At 49.4% G+C, this 23,211-nt stretch overlaps 2 long non-coding RNA genes across 6 annotated transcripts in view; both read left to right on the forward strand.

Annotated features, from left to right (window-relative positions):
• LOC309845709 overlaps positions 1-18,009 on the forward strand; it is a 215,932-nt gene extending 197,923 nt beyond the window's left edge. For 3 of the 5 annotated variants that reach the window (XR_014301457.1, XR_014301458.1, XR_014301459.1), the window contains one exon: positions 391-5,406. This is a non-coding gene — a long non-coding RNA (uncharacterized lncRNA). Of the gene's footprint in view, positions 1-390; positions 5,407-12,775; positions 16,823-17,241 lie in introns of those variants that run through there. The other 2 variants (XR_014301455.1, XR_014301456.1) reach the window with 2 other exon arrangements.
• Positions 18,010-19,902: 1,893 nt separating this feature from the next.
• Positions 19,903-21,405, forward strand: LOC309845715. Its single transcript, XR_014301468.1, has 2 exons — positions 19,903-20,945; positions 21,164-21,405. It is a non-coding gene; the product is annotated as an uncharacterized lncRNA (long non-coding RNA).
• The last annotated feature ends 1,806 nt before the right edge of the window (positions 21,406-23,211 follow it).

Raw genomic sequence — 23,211 nt, forward strand, 5'->3', positions numbered from 1 at the left:
TTGGGGGTGGAGTGGGGGCTAGAAGGAAGAGAGCTCTGGAAAGTGTTGTGTAAACACTGCGGTTCTGATCTTTCTAATCTTTTACTACCTGTAGGGACAGGTGGATGCAGCGAAGCTGCTGGCAGGAAAAGCTGATTTTTTTTTTCAAGGCTAGGGGTTATGCAATAGAGCAGGATATCTTTGAAGCCGCAGGAGGAGGTCAGAGCAGCTTGTCCACAGGCACATTACGCACAAGTTTCCCTTTGTAAGATCTCATTTGCTGGAGAATCGTCAGGAACTTGTAGAGCGAACCCTGAGCGGGATCTCTGGAGTGAGCTGTTATCACCAGTTCGGAGTGAAAGTAATCAATCCTCTTTTTTTCTCCCCTTTTTTCCTTTTTCTTAAAAAAAGGACCCTACTTTCCACGTTTTCTTGCGATGCCCGTCTGAAGCCTTCTCTCCAACAGCTGTGTCTGAGCGCAACGTCGCCCTGTTGGTCATCTGGGGCATCATCGCGCTCCCGCCGGGGAATGCTCTGTCTCTGTCCACAAGTTGGAGGTAGACGGCGGTTCAGCAGGTCCGGTGGACCAGGCGGTGCTGAGCTTGCGTCTGGGACAGTGACCAGACAGATGAAAGGAGAAGTCAGAGATATTTTTAGCCCTTCAGGGCTGCTTGGAAGCACTGGTTCCCGCCGCCCCCCTCCCGAGTCACTCCAGTGGGGTGTTACAGCGGTAAGTGCATCTGCTCTAATCCAGTGGGGAACGCATGGCTTCCGCATCTACTGCAGAATATTCATGAGGCCTGGTGGGCTGCTGACTTGACAAAGGAGTAGCTTTGAAGCCCACGTTGTGGGATTGGTTTTTGACGCAGCCCAAATGGGTGGTGTTACTGCAGAGGACCTCCGGGGGAGTGGCCCCCGTGTCCCACAGTGGCAGGGAGACCCCTCCTCTGCCTCAGAAGCATGGTTTTCGCCTGGAAGTCGGGGCCTGGGGACATGGTTTGCTCTGTTTCTCTTTTCCTGTGAGATGATTCCAGCAGGCCTGAATGTTGAGGGCAACGTGACCTCTGCTGGGAGGTTCTTCGAACTTTCGGGGCACTGATTTAATCCACTGGCCGTGTACCAACTAAAAACTTCAGTGCGGTGATGAATCAAGTCCAGCTTAAGGGAAGCTGAGGGAAGGAGTCCTGTCTGGGGCGGAGCGGCCCTCTCCAGAAGCACTTGCAAGAGCTAAAGGGCTTTTGCGTGCAACAAGGAAAGTGGGAAAGCTGCTCCCCGCGAGCTGCTGCTTGGCTGGTCAGCGTTTCGAGGGAGGCTCCATCTGCCTCTCCCTGGCCGTCGAACATAGGAGAGATGACACGTGCAGGACGCGTTGGGGTGGGATTAGGAGGTCGGCGTCTGGTTTCTTCCCTCCAGAGTCTTCCCTCTTCCCGGCCCATGAGTGCCCGGGTTGGTTCTCCAGGGTACCTGGGCTCCCTCTCGCCCCGTTGAGGAGACGAGGCCGCAGAGAGCAGGCAGGCTGTGAAGCTAGGCCGGGTCTGAACCGCAGCTCAGGGAGGCGGTGGTCGCGGACCTGGGCCCAGCGGCCCGCATGCTTGCTGGGGATCCCCAGCAGCACTCGCCAGTTTCCCTGCACTCTCGAGGGCCCTTGTCAGACTTCAGCGTGGCAGCCGAGCTCTTTACTAGCTGGTTCTCCAGGATGAAAACCCTTTCACGGAAACTTCCTCCTCAGCCTGCGCTGTTCAGACTCCCAGCACGCTTCTCTGAGGGCTCAGCTGGGCGCCCTTACAATAGCCCCACTGAGAGGGAAGAAGAGCGTTAGTTTTCAGGCTGCTTCCCCCCGAATCGGTTGATACTTCACGGCTTCTGCCTTCCAAGGTTTACAGAGGGAGGAAAGCGTGTTTGTGGAGCCAGCTTACAAAGCCCGTGGCGCCCTTCCAGAATGTATTTCGCTCTTCTGCCCTGCGTGGGGGAGAGCCCTGTTCTCTTCAGTTTGGGTGGCTGCATCCACTCTTCCACGGAGAGCGACCTCATTAAAAGCTGCCCCTGCCCCTGACCCCCGGGCAAAGGGAGGTCCCTTTGGTCCACTGGCCGGTGGCATTACAGATCTGAGGGGGGCTAACCCAGCAAGCAGTCTAGAGATAGAGACACGAGATGAGGGCACTAAAGTTGTGTGACTATCTTGCAAGGAGGTCACAAACGTGAAATACTTGTCACGGGGTCAAGGTCAGATCTCACCCTGAATAGCTAAATGTCTCAAACTGACTTCACAGCAAACTAAGCTATGAGAATGGTAAGTGTTTTTTATCATTCAGAATCGTTCCTCCAGAAAGCCTAAGAAGAGTCAGGCACTTCTGGTGGTCAAAAGCAAATGTCCCCAGTTTTTTTGCAAACTTGGGAGGGCCCGCCGCGAGAATGGCTGTGTGCGGCTGCCACCTTGTGGCCAGCGGCCAGCAGTGCATGTGTTACCTGTTGCTGGACCCCCGTGTGTGAAAGGTATCCATTTTAAAGGTCTTTTGCAAAGACTTTTCTCAGTCACCCTTTCCCGACCCATATTCCATTTCCAGGACTTAGCCATTCTGTGTCTGTCACATCCGTTCGTTGTCCTTTCTTCGACTCCAGGGTCCCACTACCTTCAGGCTCCAGACCCATCTTGGTAAAATGTAAATCTAATTGTCTTTCTCTTTAATGGTTTTCTCTTTAAAGTCCTTTAATGGCTTCTCCTTTTCCGTGTTCCAGCACATCTCTCCAGCGATCCCCAAGCCCAGGTCCTTTGCCCTAGGCCGTGTCTTTGCATGTGCCCATCTCTCTTTCTCTTCTGTGTAACTGGTAACACCTACGCATTCTGAAGATTATCTCCTGTTTCACCTCCTTCGGGAAATCCTCTGCCCTATATTAGGTATTAGACTCACGTCTCTGAATCAGTGTCTGGTATATAACTGTGGCTCACTAATTATTAGAAAGGAATAAAGGGAAGGGGAAGAAAAGCAGGCAAAGACCCGTGTCAGCAAGTGTCCCTCTTAGGTGTGCTAGAGCTCAGGAACAAAGTTAAGGCCAAGTGGCCCGGAAGCAAAGGCCCTTGTGTCCCTGCAGATGGTAGGAAAACTCTCACCTCTTTAAGCAATGCTCGTTAACCCCTCCTGTACTAGTCCCTGCTGCGTCAGCCTACCCTACTGCCAGAGTAGTCTCTTCTGCACGTGCTTCCATCACGATCACTTCCCTGCTCAAAACCCTTCTACACGAGACTTCCACGTGCCTTAGCCCGGCCCTCCAGGAGCTCCCAGCATGACCCCACCTTCCCAGTATTTCACGCCCCTTCTTATACATGCCCTTAAGGACCATCTGAATGTGAAGACTCGAGAATTATTTGCCGATGGATTGAATGACTTCCTTGATAGGCAGTATGACAAAAGCACACGCTAAAATTTCACTGAAGACCTACGTTATTGTATGTCTGTGGGTGTAAGCAGCTGTGCCAGTCCTTCTGGAATCATCTGGAAAAAAGGTGTTGTTGGGTGCCTGCGGAGAGCTGATAGTCCAGGAGAAGGGCGAAAACAACAACAAAATGCAGGAGACCTTAAGGAACGAGACAGCAGAAATGAACGTGTCACCAGGCGGTCTGATTAATTGCCAAATCAATGGCTCCAGAATGTGGCAGTGATGAGACATGGTAGTTGTGGAAGTGCCTCTTCGCTGTAATATTCCCAGTTCCAGGCAGTGCTGCCGCCTGCCCCTCCCTTGCATGGACCATGGGCCCCCTAGCCTTGAACCCCAAGCTGCAGGGGTACTGAGGAGAAGGCGCCTTCGCACGGTTCGCTCCTCCTCATCTCCCTTCCTTGTCTAGCCTCTTCTTCCTTTAAAACTCTGCCCCCCTTGAAGACTCAGCCTAGAGTTCCTCAGTAGACCTGCCACTCCCCCTGCCGTGCCTCCGCACTCCCTCGTCCCCCAGGGCTCCCCACGTGCACTGCTCTCAGCCTCTGAGGGACCCTGTGTTTTTCCTTCATGCTCCCGGCACCTAACACAGCGTCTGACACGAGGACGTGTCCCTTCAGGACGCGGGGAACATCCGTCGACTTTACATGGTTAGGACAGGAGTGTTGTGACCTCCAGGGAGGCTCATCAGGGCAAGTGGGAACTATCGAACCCAACGTTAAAATGGGCAAAGAATAAAAAGGAATTGCAGGTAGATAGCTCGGTGTCTGTGACAGCTCACGCTTCGTCTGCTTCTCAAAACACCGCAGCCAGGGAAGCCCTGCCTAGCAGGGGAGCGGAGGCAGCTTCCTTTATTTCCTTAATTTGGAGCAAAGGGTTTATCTCAAGGAAGTAGAGAGAGTGCCCAGAAGGCGGTCTGGACTCCGCTGGAGGCGAGACCTTGCAGGCCGCGGGCGCCATTTTCTGCTTTGGAAACGGAGCGGGGGACCGTAAGTGGTGGTGAATGTGGGCGCTGCCCCGTGGCTCTGCCTTCACTTTATATCACAGCTTTGAAGCTCTTGGGGAGACGGAGAACTTAGGATCGAGGCATGAAGCCCTTTGGTGATTTAATGCCTCACCTGGGAGGGGGCGGATCTTTGGTAAAACAAAGCTTTTCCTTCTGGCGCTGCCCTTGACCTGACTCTGAGCTCTTGACCTTTTGGGTCAGTTTAGCTCTACCCAGTTCCTCTCCCCTCGTGACTGGTAATGACCCGGAAGGTGGCAGCACCCACGCAGCAGGTGGCCCACAGAGCTGAGTCACCACCCTGGGAACGGTGCCCTTGGGAGGCCTGGGCCAACCCGGAGCTCTCCACCTCGCCCAGCTCTGTAAGGGCTCTCAGAGCGGCCGCCGGAGCGACAGAGAAGTGGATTCCTTGGTGGAAACGCAGTGTCGCACCAAAGCTGATGGGAAAGTACAGTAAAGCTCATTGAAGAGCCAAAAGGGAACTGATCCTAATGGGGGTCCCTAGCTGGTGCCTTGGGCATGGCACAAAGAGGTTTTCTCCCGATGACCGTTACAGCCTGTGGTGGTTTTATTTAAACACACCAAAATTATCCATTTCCAGATATCTTTAAAAATGGAATGAAGAAGATTTTAAAACGATGTTTCAAAGTTCTCTTTAAGCTTGTGAGTTAAGAGAGCGAGCTCAAGGACTAAAACAAGAGAGCCACGTAAGCTGTCCATATTCTAGGAAATGATCAAATGAGATGGAGGGTTGGGATTTTTGTTTTTGTTTTTGTTTTACATTTTTTATTATTCATAAATACTCTGATGGATGTTGTTTTTTTAAAATTACGATGCTTGTATTTCATGCCCAAGAAAGATAAAAATGTACTGTTGGCTTTTGAAAGGAGGCTTTAAAAAAAAAAGTCTGGCTTGTTTACTACACCAATGAATAGAGATGACCTCAGTCAAAAAAAAAAAAAAAAGAGAGAGAGAGAGAGAAAACAAAAAAACAAGTTAACTGTAATAGCTCTCCTTGCTTGGCGGAGTAAGCCTTTATCAAGTAGCAGAAGGGCAAGTCTGACTACCCAGTCGACATTTCAGCTGATTGGGATTTTCCAGAAAACAAAGCAGAAAGCTCTCTGCATTTTCACAACTGAACAATAATTCTTAGGAAATATTGTCAGCTTACTCAGTTCCTATAAGGCCAGGAAAAAAGTCTGGTGACAATTAGTCAGTTGCCTGATGGCAGATGTCGTGCATGCCTGACTCTGCTGTCACTCCTGTGAGCTTTCAAACTTACAGAAAGTAGCATCACATTGACTGCTTCTTGGGTGTGGAATTTTCTTAGCTTCGAAGTTGAGTTTTTTGTTTCTTCGTGTTTTGGTTTGTTTGTTTGTTTGTTTTTTACACTTTACCCATCATGTCCCCAGTTAATTCTATACAGCTGCATGTCTCTGAAGACAGAAACGTAACCTGGCCATTTTCTCGAACAGATACTCCTCTATGAGTTTCTGGGTAGTATACACACGCCCTGTGAGCTCCCTGGGGCCCAGGCAGATAGTGCTCAAGTTTCCTCTTCTGTTCTTCTCTTCACTTGCCATAAACGCTGGATGTCTAAGAAATTAGCCACAGAAAAACAGGACCCATTAAAAGCTCCCCTCGGTTTTTGTAAGGCGGAAGAATTGAGACGGGTTCTACTAGAAACGATCTCTACGACCTTTGTGACTTCAGATCGATAATGGCTCGTATCCAGATGCATTTGGAGGTGAGAGGTCCGTTGATTGTACTAGAATCCATTTCAGTCAAAAGAATGTCTAGACGCACTGGGTTTGGAGTGCAGTTTAGAGAAAGAGGATTTTTTTAAAGAAGTTTTATTGATTCTCTGACCTCTTTGGGGTGGGAGAACTAACCCGCATTTGGATAAAGGTTGCAGAAAAGCCAATCAGATGAACATACAGAGAAGTTAGCATTCAGCACTGAAAGCCATCCGGATGCCCAGCCTTCCAGAAGGGTGCTTTCATAGGACCCGAGGGACAGCAGGAAGCATGGAAGAAGGTACTTGGGAAGCAGTTGAGCTCTGAGGAGTTAAAAAGGCAGAGGCATCCAGTAAGTGAGTTCCCGCCTGGGCACGGGTTTGTTTATCCTGCCCTTCAGAAGTTGGAGCCAACATTCTTAATGGTTTTGAATGATTCAGAATGTTCTCTCTCCCCACACACGGACTTATGACTGAAAACCCTTTAGGTGAGGTCCAAAGCAGAAACCAGCCTGAGACTCACTGACATATTTTAGAGCAAAGGGTAGACAATCCAGTGCAGCTTCTTGTTTCAGAGAGGAGACCAAGGCAGGGGCTTCGGTCTGCCAGGGGCCGCAGAGTGAAGGAGAGGCCCTCCTGTGCCAGGCCTCCTTCCTTGGGCCACACAGCCCCTCGTCCGAGCCTGGGGAGGAGACTCCCATGTGCCTTTGGCCTCCCAGCCAGGAGAGGACACCTGCCCTTTGAGGAATGTTTAGAAAACTACTTAGGTCGGAACAGAGAACTTCATTTCTTACAAAAAGGACATAATCAGTGGTTTATTTGTCATTAACAGCTTTTTCGGTCTCTTCTGTCAAAGTTGTGAATTTGTTGGATCCTGGGTGGAAATAACAACAACATTTCTATCTCCGTGCCAGAGTAAGAGACCTGCTACACCCCTGTCTCTCTCTCTCTCTCCCTCTCTCTTTCTTCTTTTTTGGATGAGAATTAACCTGTGCCATATTAGATCTTAATAAAACAAACTTTGAATCCTCCCCACAGGAGAAAGAATTGAGCAATGTTCTAAGAACATGTTGTCCTCTTTGGGGCACTGAGTAAATGTCGTATTTAGAAGATGCTCTAGAAGTTTGAAAGTCCCTCTAGAATAAAGGGGGGTGCAGTTGGGGGGAAGGACGGGGCCGAGAAGTGGGACAGACTGGAGGAGGAGGCTTTGGAAGGGCAGCGGGCATACCCTCCTGCTGGGCAGAGGACTTGAGGGTGTCCAGAAGGCCCCAGGAAAGACTCATTCCCCCAGAAGCCAGGGTGTGAGCTGGTGACCCTGCCGGGCCCACTGATCCGGTTAGGTCCGTTTCTCCCGCAGACCCCGTGCCACCTGCACTGTCCACAGGAGCTGGAAAGGCAGAGGGCAGGCAGGTCCCTGCATGGTGTCTCACAGCGGCTTCCCCAGGGTCCCAGAAGAAGGCGCTGCCTTTATTCGTAGAAGGGCAATGACCTGAACCAAGGACTGAAAGAATCTATCTTAAGGGGGAAAAGTAAGAGAGCCGGGCTTTGCACCAGATTCCTGCCTTGCAAGCCCTTGAGCCCTCACGGGGAGCAGATCCTGCACCCGTCTTTCCAGGAAGCAGTCAAGCAGCTGTCATTCATTGCTTTGTTATGGTAATGGCATGATTATTACAAAACGCATTTTGCCCTAAGAGTGCAAACTAAAATATGTCATAGGTGAAGCATTTCCAGCAAGAGCTTTGCCTAAGAGGGAACTGGTCTTAGTCCTACAACAGCAAGAGCCACTCTTCCCTCTTTCCAGCCGGTGGAGACAATGTGGAGGAAAAAATCTTAGCGTGATTCTGGACAGAAATAACAATACCACCACCACCACCCCCCCCCCGGCATCACCTGTATTGTCTCCGTTGTTAAGTTGGACAGTTCATTTTGTACAGAGCTAGGCAGGAGCGATGTTTGGCGGGGGGGTGCCCTGTGTCCACGTGGCCTGCACCGAGGACCGCTGGTGTGGGGATCTGGGGCCGGTTCCGTGCAGTGCAGGCGTGAGTGACGGACGGGCGCACGGGCAGTGCTTTGACTTAAATCCATCTTGGATATTTTTTTTTTCTGGTTTCATTATATTTGTATGTACTTTAAAAAAAGGATCATCCAGCAGGTGTTTGAAATTTAAGCCGTGGGTAAGATGCTCCTGATAGAAAATTTCTCCGGAAGCTGGGAAAGAGGGAATCGAAAGCAGCTTGTGTTGTTTTTTCTTAAGACACTTGTGTTCATTTTGGATGAGCGTGTCCTTTCACCCGCCCTTGCTGGTTCTTCCTTGGGGCGGTGCTGCGTTCAGGGTCTTCTTGTGGGAGGCGGTGGGGACGGGGGAGAGGGTGTGAGAGGCCTCCTCCCCTGCTGTGGTTCTGGGGCAGTCCTAGCGAATGGCCCTGGCACTCGCAGGCTTGTGGAAAGGGCTAAGCTCATGGGTGCTTCACCTCGGCGTGCGTGTAGTTCAGCATCCAGGGACACGGTCCTCTCCCTCTGGCCTCCTCGAGGCTTGGGGTCAGGGAGCGGGACTCCTGTCGCACTGAGGGCATCTTACAGGGAAGCATGCAGTCTGTTCTCTCCCCAGCCCAAACTGCGTTTTGTCGAGGCGTCCTGAGAAAGGGCGCCCCAAGCCCCGCTGGGAAACCCATGGGAAATGACCACCCCATCTCATCTGGCCCATTCCTCTGAGACAGAGAATGGGAGGCCCTCGGGGAGGCTCCTCCCGACCCCAGAGTCTGGTGCCTCTCCTGTGGCTCTCACAGCCCCCTCAGTTTCCTGTCTCTAGTACCTTTCCTGTTGTCTTGATCCTGCCTGTTGACTTGTCCATACCCCTGCTAGCCCAGCAGCTCCCGGAGGACTGCTACCCTGTCTTCCCTTTGTGTCTCCAGTGCTTCCCACTTGCTGGGTCTTAGCAGACATCTTTGTCTCCTGCTCGTCTACATTTCACCTTTCTTCTCTTCCTGTGCCGTCCCTGATTCTCAGATTCTCACCGTGGGCGCACCGTCCCTCTCCTCCTGCAGTCCACTGTCCTCGCAAGCCCTCTGCAGTCCCGCTCCCTGAAGGTCCCCCGTCCATGTGGCAGTGGCTTCCCCCGTTCTCACCCATCTTCCTCTCCCTGCTGTGTGTAACACGATGTACCGTCTCCCCTCCCTGGAGCCCTCTCCTTCCTTCCCCGGCTCAGACCACCCTGCAGAGCCCAGGGGAGGCCCCTTTCCTCTTTGAAGCCCCCAGACTAGTCCTCCTGTCTCAAGCTCATCTAATCCTAAATGACCCTTGTCTCTGTCCCATGCTTCAGCGCTGTGGCACACATTAGACTCCTTTCCACAGCTAAAGGCCCCACGTGAAAGTCGTCCCATCATTTACTTGTGTATTTTTCAAGTGTGTCTGTTACAGCTCTTGGGCTCTCAGGAGCCCATCAGGGAATGGCAGTCGATGGATCTTAACAGATCTGTCTCTATTGATAGTGTTGAGCAGGAACTCCCCGCCCGCCGCATTGCTGTTGGCCAGTCCCTCTGTGAAGGATGCATCTGTCCCAGTAGGACGCCCCACCCCCAGAATGGAGCCTCCTGTGTTTGCCCTGTCGCCGGCCATTTCCCTTTGGAGTCCTGTTATGCTCTGTCCTCCTCTCTCTCCATGTTTACTTACACCTGACTCATCTGCCTTGTTGGGATACGTACCCTCTGAGCCTCATACAGCTCCTGGGACACAGTGAACTCCACCAGTCAGTGGTGCGGGAATAGGCGACTAGAGATATTGCACTATCCTCGTCCCACTCCCGATTGTGTGTCTTTTCCTGTTGGCGCATCCTTGGTTTGTACACTACCCTTTGCCCTGAGAGAAGCCCCCAGACCCACAGCCTCTGTGTACTGAAGCCAACATTAGGTTAGTCTAACACATCACACGTAACACACTTTGGACATGTACGCAGAACGTTGGACGTGTATCCCCTTGATGGGGGAGCAGGGTTCACATTTATTGAAGATCTGTGTACCTTGCGGTCTGAGTTAGTTACATTTTCACAACTCTAAGAATTAACGTTACGATTTCCACTTCAAATATGAAGAAACCAGAGCTCAGAAGGGGTAAATGGCTTGTCTAAGCTGTGTAAGAGAAGACCAAGGGAGAATTTGAATTCAGGTCTTTCTGGTCCCCAGCCTTATGCAGCTTGCCTCTTATTTCCAGTTTAAAGGTGCCATTAAATGGGCAGTCACTTCATTGCACTTGACATTAAAAAGACAGCCGGAGGGCATGGGGGATGGGATAACTGGGTGATGGACATTAAGGAGGGCACATGATATTATGAGCACTGGGTGTTACATAAGCCTGATGAGTCACTGACCTCTACTTCTGAAACCAATAATATAGTATATGTCAATTAACTGAATTTAAATTTTAAAAAGTTTCAAAAATTAGGTCAACCCTTTCGGGACCCCTGTCACTCTTGAGAGCTTTTTCTGTATCTTCACTTAGTAAACTTCTGTCACTTTAAAAAATAATAATGATGAAATAAAACTTAATTTAAAAATTAAAAAGCAATAAATAACAAATAACATGTAAGCATGTTAACTCAGACGGGCTGGTGAGGAAAGGCAGAGGAAAAGATATTTATTGGTAGGTTTGGTTCTAATCAGGGATTGATAGAGATCTGCTTCTAAGACCTTAAAGTTTCAGGGCTGTCTCTGGGATCAAGGCTGTCCTGTTGAAAGGGCAGCTTGACCTTTGACTCCCTTTCAAGAAAGCTGCAGGAATCCCAGTGGTGAAGCACTCGTGTTGGCCGCTCTCAGCTCCGGGGAGAGGTTTGCTCCAGGCCTCAGCTCTACACTTAGATCAGAACCACTAAGAGCCACTGTGGAAGGCACAGATTCCCAGTGCTTATCAGGGGAGGCAGGGATGCTAGTGGAAAGCTGAAAATGCATGTCAAACTCCTATCCTCATAACTGAGAAACCTTATCACTAATTTCTACAGTTTTCTTAACCCTACCTTCTTGTGCTCTGGTCTTCCTGTCTATAAATAGTGCACAGACATCTGAACCCGAGGGGGCTGCAGGTGAGTGCTCACGGAGGAGCCTTGGCAGGGATGGGAACAGCATGCTCAGAATCAGGCCTTATCATGTGCATTTATAAGACAATGTCAATTAAAGCAGTACTTCTCAGCAGCTTGAACGAACTATTCCCAGTGCTTTTCCAAATACTGAAAAGCTCCAGAAAAACTTGAGCCTGGCATTCCTCACAGTTTGGCCTATATCTTCGTTACTGTTGAAAAGGGCAAGAGTTCGTCTCTTACTTGGGGTCCTGTCTTCATTTTTGTGATCAGACAATTGTGGAAACATGCTATTTGATGACAGTGTGTAAATATTTCAGAATCATGTGTGATCGGTTAGTCCGCATTGGTTTGAATTTTATGTTTACCCTGACAGACCTTCCTTCTCGTTTGTACTTCTCTAGTTGAATTTTTTAGATGCGTTTTTCTCTTCCAAGACAGTATTGAATATAACTGTGGCTTCTCTTGACCACTCCTCTTGTCAAGACCTCCTTGAGTTTCAGTCCCAACTCTCAAGAATGCTCCCAGTGTAATAGGTCCCGGTTTTGATGGCATCTTCAAGTGCTCAGGCAGTAACTTCGAGAACGTGTTTGGGAGAACTCGGCTTAAAGAGCACACCTGGGAACCACAGTCGATCAGCTCTGCTAGGCTGTATCACCCTGTCCACGATAAGCGTGGCATGCTCTGTGGCCTCAGCTGTGTTTAAGGTCCTCTGTGGCAGTGTAATCATTAACTTAGACATTGCAGTAGGTGGTAACTTGACACGTGGGACTCTTCACACACTGCTGAGTCACTCAGCCTCTCGCAGTCTGGGATAGAAGCCCCTCGTGAAGATCCCTCCTGGGAGCTCTTACGTAGGCATTCCCCACCCCACCCCACTCCTTGGCTGCGGCTTGTCCCATGTCAGAAGACTAAAGTGCCCTTGAATGATTGCCTTTCCGAAACCTCTGATGGGCTTCCTTTTCTGTGATGTGGTGAAAGGTGCATTCCTGCTTTAAAAGTCAGACCACGGAGGGGAGAAAGTCTTGCGGTTTTGGTTCTAAATGGCCCTCCGCCCACCTCTGGAGCGGTGGGGTGGTACCTACAGACTAGTGCTGCCCTCTGCTGGCTGTCAGGAGCCCGGGCTGTGCCTTGTGAGGGTGCAGAGTCTGCTTTTAAAATAGAAACTTCTTCACGTCTTCTGGGCAGGCTGCTCTTATGCCTTCTCCCGTGACTGGAGCGAGAGGCTTATACCGTATATTATTCCGTATGACATCTTGCTGAGCAAACCCTGACATTCTGCGAAACGCAGGGGTTCGTGCGCTGCAGACGGTTTCCATAGCAGCAGCCCCCAGGACAGAGAGCACACCAGCGGGAGGTCCCTCTCCGCACAGGAACTTGCCCACAACCTCCACGTCTTAAGCAGAAAAGAGAAAGTGCTGTTTATTTCCCAGGTTTGTTTTTGTTTGTTTTTAATTCATCTCTTCAGGTCATTGGTGAAGCAGTAAGAGAAAACAACTGACTTATACTTTCTCTGTTGCTCTGGGATACTTCCTAAAGGTTCACGCTGTCATTTAAATTCCAGGTGCCGATTTCGTGAACGAATGCCTCCTGAGGATTTCTGAGTCTGGAAAATATCTGTCAGCAGATTGCGTTCACATCCCTGTGTAAGTAGAGGCTTGTGCTCGTAAATCAACCTTAAGGGAGTTCTGTTTTATTTTGTTCCTGGATGATTCCCCGGTAAAACTGTTTGAAACAGTCATCAGTGTTTGATCTCTATACCTTTTCTCTTAAACACTCAGTTCCCGATTTACTGTTGGGCCTGCTGAAAAGCAAGGGTATTGATCCCATATTTGGGTCTGAGAATGGGAACAGGAGAAGGAGTTAGAAAATACTAAAAATACTCATTTCAGTTAATTCAGCAGGAGATACCATCTGGACATCCCAGGGCATCTTTTCCAGATTTGAGTATTCTCCAGACACCTTTGTAGTTGGCCACTCTGGAATGCGTCCATGTACAGCAAAACAGATGCAGGCAGGATCTGTGAGCCCTGTCCTTTCATCTCTGCTAACGGTGTGCGGAAGAATTGTGATTTCTTACTTCGAGCCTCATAGCCGCCATTTACTGAATGTTTACCATGTGCTCTTTCTAACTCAAGTTGCTTTTCCTTCTGTATCTCCGTTCTCACAGCCTTGTGCAGCAGGTGCTGCTGTTACCCTGATTCTACAGGTGAGGAGACGGAGGCCCAGGGTCAAAATAACCCAGCCGAGGCGATTCGGGGAGCTAGCTAGCTGCAGAGCTTGACACCTGATCCAGAAGCCCACACGGCCCCTCCTGCCCCACTGCCCTGCAGAAACGGGAACTGCAGAAGGAGAAGCGGCTGAGCTGTATTTTGGAGCCGGTATTTTGTCCTGTCACGTTCCTTCAGTGCTAGCCAGGTCCTGCCCATTTCTAGATTTTCTCCTCCTGTTTGGTGGGCTGCTTTGGTGGTGCTTCTGCTAATCAAAACCCACGCTGGTTTTACCGGTTTGCTCATGTGCCTATTGATGAAACCCTGGAGCTCGGAGCCTGTGTGTGCCCAGAGGTCCAGGCGGCTGTGGAAGATGAGCTGTGACAGGGCCTGTAAAGCACTGGGCAGGGAAGAAATGGTGGCTACAAGCCTGGGCTTGGAATCGGGCAAATTGGGGTTTGGATTTGCCATTCGTAAGCTTTGTCACCAAGAGCAACAAGTCACGTACCCTCTCTAAATCTCTGTTTTCTCACCTGGGAAAGGGAGGTACCACCAGCCCTGTTCAGTGGTGGTTGCGAGTGTTGAGAAAATGCACAGGAAGCAGGAAACGCGGTGCCTGGGATGGAGGGGGCATTCCCAGAACGGAAGCTCATGTTGAATGTCTTCCCGTCTACTTCTGAGGTCATTCCAGCCTTTGCCCTGGAAGGCTCTCTAGAGTTCTGACCCATCTAATGAAATGACAGATAAGGGTGTAGTGCTTTAAAAATCGACCGTCTCCACGTGCTGAATCCCCCCTGACCCTCACCACCACCCCAGCATACGACCGCATATCTCCTTGCTCTAGCTCAGGATCCCAAGGCTCAGAAAAGTCTGCACCCAGCACAGCCAGGACTTCAACCCAGATCCCACACCGCTCGTTCGTCTGCTTCTTACAAGAAGAAAGTGTTCTTTGAGGGCATTCAAGTCAGCCAGAGAATGACTTAGAACAGAGGGACCCAGCTCACCTTTCCAGCCTGGCCCGGGCTGCAGTTAGGACTGCCATGTCCTGAGGTCCGCAGCGTCTTGAAGGCGCATTCTTAAACAAGTGTCGTGGGCAGATACGGTCTTCTTGGGAAATCCTCAAACCGCCAGGGAGGCTGTCTTAACCTGGCTTGCTCGTGCAAGAAGGGACTGGCCTTGTGCTGCCACGAAAACAATGTGCTTGCTCGGTTCCGCTCCTGCCACACAGGAGTCAGCCATGTGGTTTCTTGATTCACGGTTTCAGACTCCAAGTCTCCTATCAGATTTGGAAGGAAAACTACAAAAAGGCAAGCTTGCTTGAAAACAGCACGAAGTCTGCCGGTACAGACTGGATGTTGAAATGGAGACCCATTCTCAGAGCCTGTGGGCCCAGAGACGCCGAGGAAGGATTTTTTTTTTCCTCAAAAGGTGATTATGTTCAGGCTGGAGGTGGTGAACAATTCTAGGTGTGTGTTCTGTGTGTGTGAGAAAGAACCGGCCAGAAAACACTCCTTTCAAAAGGTACAAGACCTTAAAATGGTTGATGGTTAAAAATAGAAACGCCCCGAGTTACAGAAACTCAGCCCTTCCCGCATCCTGGCCTAAAAATACAGAACAATCCGGTTGATTGTCAGAGGTTGGAGGACACGGAGGCACGGAAGCCTGCCCATGTGCACGGACGACCGTCCTTCCTGGTCGTTGACTGTCTCTGAAAGACTCAACAAAGGAAGCAGAGACTTCTTCACCCCAGTTCAGGAGCCAGTCGCTGGCCCCCCGTTTCCCTGTGCACGTCCTGGAAGGAGAATGAAGGGGCCCCTGTTGGTTTCATCAACGAACTCATTTTCATCTCCTACTGGTGAACAGTGTAGCCTTCCCTGCATGTTTTTTGGCTCGCCAGTCTCCTCCCATAGACTTATTTTTAAGAAACTGGCCTCGTGCTTTGGATGAAGTTGTGAAAACAGAGGCCTGAGCTCAAGACCTCTGTTTCAGCCTGTTTTCAGTCATTTCAGACTTACCAGCTCAGTATCTCAGTTTCTAACCCAAAGGGCTTAAAACCTGCAGAGAAGTGTGTACAATGGCTGCGCTTACTAAGTCCGTCTGCTGGAAACGCCTTGGCAGACCACTCCCAGGAAGAGACCAAGATAGACACAAGAGAGTCCACCTCCCTTTGCTCTTCTGCTGAGGGTTTTGAAAAGCCAGAGTAAGGTAGAATGCAGAAAACCTTACCATATCTGTTTCTGCTAAGGGAGTCAAACTGGACGTTCTGGACGGTCATGTATGGAACACATCTGTGTGTGTATGAAACACGTCTGTGTATATATGGGTGGGATGTGCATTTGAGGTGGGAGATACATATGATCTTATCAGACATAAGCAAAAGGAAGAAATTCATGCTTCAGGAAAAATTGTCCCCGTAACTGAAGTGTCAGTCACTTGAAAAATGCTTCTAACTGGTAGTAAGGAAAAGCTGTGACTAGTCACTTGTAAGAAAATAAAAATAAAAATAAAAATAAGCAGACCTTTCTGTTCAGATTTTGGGTTTTTTGAACCGGTGAGAATAAGCTTGCACGCATCAGTCTGATACTACGAATTCTAATAGCACACACGGAGGGAGGCAGTGGATATCTAAATGAGTCACAAAATTCATGAACTAGTTATTGAAGGATTGCAGGGGTTCTTCTGTCTCGGTACTTTTTCTTTTTTAAAAAACATTTTATTTATTTATTTGACAGACAGAGATCACAAGTAGGCAGAGAGGCAGGCAGAGAGAGAGGAGGAAGCAGGCTCTCCACGGAGCAGAGAGCCCGATGTGGGGCTCAATCCCAGGACCCTGGGATCATGACCTGAGCCGAAGGCAGAGGCTTTAACCCACTGAATCACCCAGGTGCCCCTGTCTTGGTACTTTTTAAGGTTTAAATGCTTGAATTGACTCTCCGGTTGAAACCGGTGCCTAACCGCCTGTCGCTTCACAGAGTAGACGCATTCCTTCACAGTCCATGAGTGTATGGCAGCTTCATCGCGGTGATGTCCTTGCTGTATGTCCTTGCAAGCCCATGGTGTTCATTCTCTTACTTACAGAGGACGAGTCAACCAGCCCAGGACCAGGAGCGTCCTGAACATCCTGTTCGGTGGATATTTTTCCTTAAAGGAGGAAGAGTTTGTATTGGGATCTCCTAGGAAGAGTCAGGGGCAAGAACTTTCGTCAGACCTGAGCCAAGCCCCCTGCCTCTCCTGACTCAGCTCCTACTAGTTCTTCTCATGCTCCTTGAAGATGATAAATCAGGAGGACGCATGTAGAAAGTCAAGAGGGGAAGCTGGGAAATTTGGAGGATTTATTTAAGCCAAGAGAACAGACAGGCTCGGTGAATGGTGTGCCCCGGATTAGAACCCATCTTCCCAAGGTGATGCTATCGTGATAAAACCAAGGAAAAGTGAGGGGAACATTTTAGGTGAAAAGACCGAGTGAGTGAACCCTGATGGGAGCTGGGCTGATGGGAAAAGTTGCATTTGGCGTGGCTATTAGAGGATACCAAGAGTTGTTCATTTTCTTCGTTATGGTAAAGGTATTATAATTATATAGAAGAATGACCTCGTGTTTTTAGACCTGCTCAAGTTAGGAGCAGAGTGTTGGGATGGTTGTCAGCTTGCTTTCAAATAGTCCAGCAAAGAAAGAGGCATGTTTCTTACATACACGTAGCACAGCTAAAGCAAAAATGGCAAAAATGAATAGTGGTTGAGTTGAAGTGGTATGTCATTTTTAATGTAATGCATGTCTGAAGTTTTTCATAACAATTAAAAAAATGAATGCCTTTCTTTTTAGATGGCCCGTGGCCTGGATGCACGAAGTATCTTCTTGGGTTCAGAACACTAAGGGGGATGACAACAGTCTTCCTAATAAAAGGACACTGGGAATCCTAATGGGAAGGAGAAAACTGGCAAAAAATAACTTGCCAAGGAAAATTGAGAGGTCAAGGCCTGACTTTTGGATTGTAGAGGAGGAGACTCGTAAGTAAAGCGAACAAAAATCTTTAACTCATAGATGTGGTCAAAGGAATTCTAATCTGGAAAACAACCTTAGGATCTCATTAGTGTCAGCCTGTGACTTTGCCTCTGAGCTAGCCTTTTGTCCTCCTTGGACCCTAAAATCAGAGTAAACCTTTGAATCAAACAAAACTATCCCAAAGAGAAAGTCAGTCTTAAGAAAGGGTTTTCTCCCGTTTCTCCCAGAGCACCCGCTTACAGTGTGTCTTTCCATGTACATGGTCAGGTCCATCAGCACCACGTCCTCGAGATCTGCACCTGGAAGAGCTCTGCTGCTTCCCATCAAGAGTAAAGGGGTTGACGTGTGCTCTTGGCTGTGGGTGACAACACGGAGCCTGCGTCTGGGCAGATCAAGCGTAAAGAACCACAGGCGTGTGTCCCCCCCCCACCACCACCACCCAGCCAAGCAGTGACAGCAGTCTATGCCCACGTGATTCAGGGAAGTTCCGTTCAGACCACAGAGTGACATAGCCACAGCCACGTTTCAGCATTTTCCTTTCTAGGTTGTCTGGAGGCCGTTATAAGAGCTCACTGTAAAGAAGAAATAGATGGCAAAACTTCTTCAGGAAGCTGGTTTCACATGGTGGTTTAGATTTAAATAGTGATTGTCTAGCACCATTTGAAATCAGTGTTCTTGGGGGAGACCAGCTGCACTGCGTGTAGTGAAGGGAATGAATGGGACAGCCCCGGAGTGCCTGAACGCAGAGCCCAGACAGCCACGGGAGTCTGCCTGATGCGGCAGACCCGCTGCTCACCCTCCCAGCCGTGGTGTCACATTTAACAAAGCTCAGTATACGGAAGTCTTTATTCTTAGTGCTTGTTTTGTGTAACCCTCCTGCAGGACAGACTCCTCGTCTGAGGGTCAGAGGACAAACGTATGGTGGATTTATCCCTCCTTGGTCCCTCCTGACCCTCCCGTCCTCCTGTGACCCCCTTAGAGGATGACTGATTTCTTTTGGTGTTCAGAGTCAATATAATTTTCTAGCACCATCTGAAATCGGTTATAATGATTGGGGAAGAGCACCGTGCAGCCGATGAAAGGAGAGAAAATGTATCAATGACCTATGAGGCCATGAATAATAACCAAGAGAGTGGAAATATGGAGCAGAAATAACAGAATAGTGCTTTGGTTTTTAAGTTAACTCTCACTGCCCTGAATTGCGTGCGTTATAATGCTGATAACTGGTTAACTGTTAGCAGATGCCCATCGATATATTTTAGAGAAACTCCACAGAATTTCTGAAGACTTTTGTTTGGATGCTAGATACCTAGAAAAAAATGGATAAAATCAAAGACTGCCTCGGGTCATTTGAAAAGGAGCAGCAAGGAAAAACAAAGCAACGTAAAACAAAACAAAACAAAGGCACAGCGAGGGAGTAAATTTTGTTCCCCGTGGGACACATGCGTGTGTGACCTCATCTACGAACCCTCTCCGGCCTGGCGGGGAGCTCAGTCCTTGGTTAACCAGGTCACCTTCGTAAAAGGCAGTGCCAGGCTCAAGCCGGCTAGAAGTTCAGTCTAACGAGGCACAGGAGGAAAAATGGTACAGAGAACTAGGTTTCTGTGTCTAGGACAGAACTAAGTGAACACAGCTCCGTTCCGTCAGAAAACAAGGTCAGGGGCGCCAGAGGTGGTATTCGGACTATTCTCCTAAATTACATCTTCTTACCATGGAAGGGAAGTGGTGAGGTTAAAAAAAAACAGCCCTGGGTTTCTAGAACCAAGCAAGGCGGGGAGAAAAGGCTTCGGAATGAGCTCCCAGGGGTCATCCCTCCTGCTTGTGGCCACACGTACTGAGCCTCTGGCCCAGGGTCAGCCTGATGCTGTCCCTCCGGGTCTCCACGCAGCTTCCCAGCGACCCGGGCCGGGGCCACCAGGTGGATGCCAGGACTCGCCTCTCTACCTTCCCGCCCTTCTCATGCCTACTTCCTCCTGTTGACCTCCTCCTCCTTTGTCTGGGAAAGCACTTGGAATCGGCAACCAAAACGTTCTACCACCCACAGGACATGAGGTCATGTCCCTTCTTCTTTTGCTGTCCTGTGGTTACTGTTTCCCCAAAACCCTCTCTGTTGCTTTCCTCCATGGCGCGCTCCTCCCTGACTCCTCTTTCCAGTGGGGCTGGATTTTCCCCAAACCAGAGCTCTAGCTACAGACCGTTTTCCAGAACTCTCCATTGCCATGTTTTCAGGAGCTCCTAGATAGTTCTACTTGCTAGTCTACACCTGGCTCAATTTAATATGCCAAAGCCATGCCCGTTCTCTCTCTGCGCCCTCCCTGCTGTAGCCCGTGGTTAAGGCTAGACCCCACAGACTTGCAGGACGGGTCTCGCTCGCTTACCCTGCTGCCCCCTGACACCCTCCTCACCAAGTCCTGTGGCTGTTCTCCTTCCACTCGTTAAAATCCATCCTTGCGGGGTGCCTGGGTGGCTCAGTGGGTTAAAGCCTCTGCCTTCGGCTCAGGTCCTGGTCTGGGATGGAGCCCCGAGTTGGGCTCTCTGCTCACCGGGGAGTCTGCTTCCTCCTCCCTCTGTCTGCCTGTTTCTCTGCTTACTTGTGATCTCTGTCAAATAAATAAATAATATAAAATCCATCCTTGGAATACCTGGGTGGCTCAGTCGGTTAAGCCGCTGCCTTTCGGCTCAGGTCCTGACCCCAGGGTCCTGGGATCGAGTCCCGCATCGGACTCCTTGTCCAGCAGGGAGCCTGCTTCTCTCTCAGCCTCTGCCTGCCACTCTACCTGCTTGTGCTCTCTCTATGACAAATAAATAAAATCTTTAATAAAATACAATAAAAGCCATCCTTGAGCCGCCTCGGTGGCGTTCTCGTCCCACCTCCCACCGTCAGTCCCGCTTCTGTTTCTACCAGTTACCTTTCTGCAGCGCGCGTGCAACCTTGTCCCTTCTCCATCCTTCGTGATTCACACTCCTCTCCCGGCCTGTTCCCTGAGCTCAGCCAGCCCCTTGCCGCTGCTTCCCTTCCCAGTACCTCCATAGTTCCAAGCGTGTGCGTACCCTGTTTCCCCTGCCTGGCCCTCTCCTCCTCCGACCCACCCTCCTCCTCCTCGTCCTGGGCGCTCCAGCTAATTCTTCGCCCCTGGCTGGCATGTGTGCTTGTCTGTGAGGCCTTCACTTGGTCTTCCTCTTTGAGGGTTAGAGCACTGGCAGTGGCTTCCTTCTCTGTCCTGAGAACCTGATGGCACGCTCCACATTGTCCTGTGGTCACTGACTTCCCATGTCTTCCCTGCTGGCCGTTGAGATCCTTGCGTTGGAGAGGGATCGGAGTCACACACACTGTACGTTCCGTTCACAGGTTGCAGATGTTCCTTCTTTAGCAAGTGTTCCTTCTGAGCTGTGCTTCCCCCTTTCAGCCAGTTCAGGGTCTCTCTCCCATGGTCATTTGCCAAAGGCACGGAGAACGAAAACTGCTCTCAGGGATGTCGTCATCTACATTAAATAGAGGACAGTACATGGGCTTCAGAGGGCATGTATCCTTTTCTAAAACTCTGAAATACGATGTTGATGGATGTTCCACTGTGGATTATCTGGGTGGGTTTTTTTTTTTTTCCTTCTTCTATGCATAAGTATTAGGAATTGTACATTTAATGAGTTAGCCTTGGAGAGAATAATTATTATGGAAGGATGTTTGTCCCTGTTTTAGAGAATACCAAAACCACGAAAACAGATGTGCCCTAACTCTTAACAGGCAGCAAATGTTTGCCGAGAAGGCTGCGCCCATTAAAAATCATAATTTACAGCGACCGCGTGCCCACCGGGCAGTCAGCGCCCATCACACCCAGCAGCCCTGCGAGGTGGGTAGTTCCCCCAAGTCGTAGATGAGGAAGTAGAAGCACAGAAAAGTCACTTGCCTGGGGTTTCATAATGCGTTGGCATTTGATTTGCATTCTAAATTGGATAATAAACAATGACGATGATGATAGCAGCCAACACTGAGCTCTTACTTTGTTCCTTGCTGAGCATTTTATGTAAATTATCTAATTTACTCTAACTTTCGAAATAAAGATAGGCATTGATTTATGGGAGGGCGGTATTATAATTATCATCACTCCCATTTTGCAGATGAGAAAAAAAACCCCACTAAGAACAAAGTCATTTGTCCCCGATCACGTAACATTCAAGCTTTCAGGCAGGTGTACGAAGCCAGTTCCCATGCTTTTAAGGAGTACTGTTGTCTTCATAGTGGTTGATGTAATGACCGGCCTGCTGCTCTGGCCAGGGAGCCTCTGACGTGGCCCCCATAGGTCCCTGCCGGCCAGCGTTCACGCCACGTGCAGTTCCCTCCCGTGGCGCGTGGGCTGGACCAAGTGACTTAAACTTCTCTTGGATAGAACACAGGGAAGGTGAGGAGTCACTGCCAAGATTCGGTTACGAAAGGGCTGATCCTGTCACGCTTTTGTGTTCACTCGCTCTCTCTTTCTCTCACTAAGGAAAGGACCTGCATGTCAGGAACCGCCCCATGGAGAGGCCCAGGTGGATAGGAACTGATGTCTTGTCTGCCTAGTGCCACACGAGCTTGGAAATGAACTCGCTCTCTCAGCACGTGTGGGGATGACTACAGCTCCAGCCAACACCCTTACTACAGCCCTGGGAGACCCAGAAATTGTCCCCTAATAAATGTTTTTCATTTTAAGCCACTGCATGCTGGGGTTACTTGTTAGGCAGCAAGAGAGGACTGTTATAGCTTGTGATACTCCTACCTAGACTCGGACTTTGCTTATGGTACCTAATTTGTTTTTAGGTAAACATTGTGTTGGAGAATCACTTCAGATTAGCAGACAAGCTGCACAGGTAATCGAGTTGTCGTCTGTCCCTCATCCAGGTTCCTCTGTTACTAACATCTTACATAACCGGGGTACGTTTGTCAATACTAAGAAACCAACATTAGCACTTCCTGGTGACTGAATTTCGGACTTTATTCATATCTCACTAGTTTCCCCACTGATGTCCTTTTTCTACACCAGAATTGCTCAAAGCCTAGTAGCTACCATGCCTCATAACTGTGCGTGTGTGTAGGAAGAAAGAAGAATACATATATGTTTGCTCAAATCTGGAGGATCTACTCACAGATAATAAAGGAATATTAGCAAGATCTTTAACTGGGGTCTTGTTTATAATTACTAGGAAAAATAACCATTACATTAATGAAAAATGTCTAGGGGCAGCTGGGTGGCTCAGTTGGTTAAGCATCTGACTCTTGGTTTCTGCTCAGGTCATGGTCTCAGAGTTGTGAGGTTGAGCCTGTTTTGGGCCCCATGCTCAGTGGGGAATCTGCTTCAGAGTGTCTCTCCCCTGTTCCCTCTGCCCCTCCCCCCGCCCCTTCCCCCACTTCCACGTACTCACTCTCTAAATAGATAAATCAATAAATTTTTTTAAAAGATTTATTTATTTATTTATTTATTTGACAGAGATTACAAGTAGGCAGAGAGTCAGGCAGAGAGATAGGAGAAAGCAGGCTCTCTGCTAAGCAGAGAGCCTGATGTGGGGCTCGATCCCAGGACACTGGGATCATGACCTGAGCCAAAGGCAGAGGCTTTAACCCACTGAGCCACCCAGGCGCCCCTCAATAAAGTATTTTTTTAAAAAATCTATTATGGGAAATTACTGAGGGGGAGGTGGGGGGGGCTATAAGTTAAAAATGATACCCTAACAAGTCAAAAATACTTCTAAATGTCAAGTCTACCTTGACTTAAAAAATCAATAATGCTTTTTTAATAAATGAAGACTTTGATTTTT

Source organism: Mustela nivalis (genome assembly GCF_964662115.1).
Source record: "Mustela nivalis genome assembly, chromosome: 12".
In the NCBI taxonomy this organism is placed as follows: domain Eukaryota; kingdom Metazoa; phylum Chordata; class Mammalia; order Carnivora; family Mustelidae; genus Mustela; species Mustela nivalis.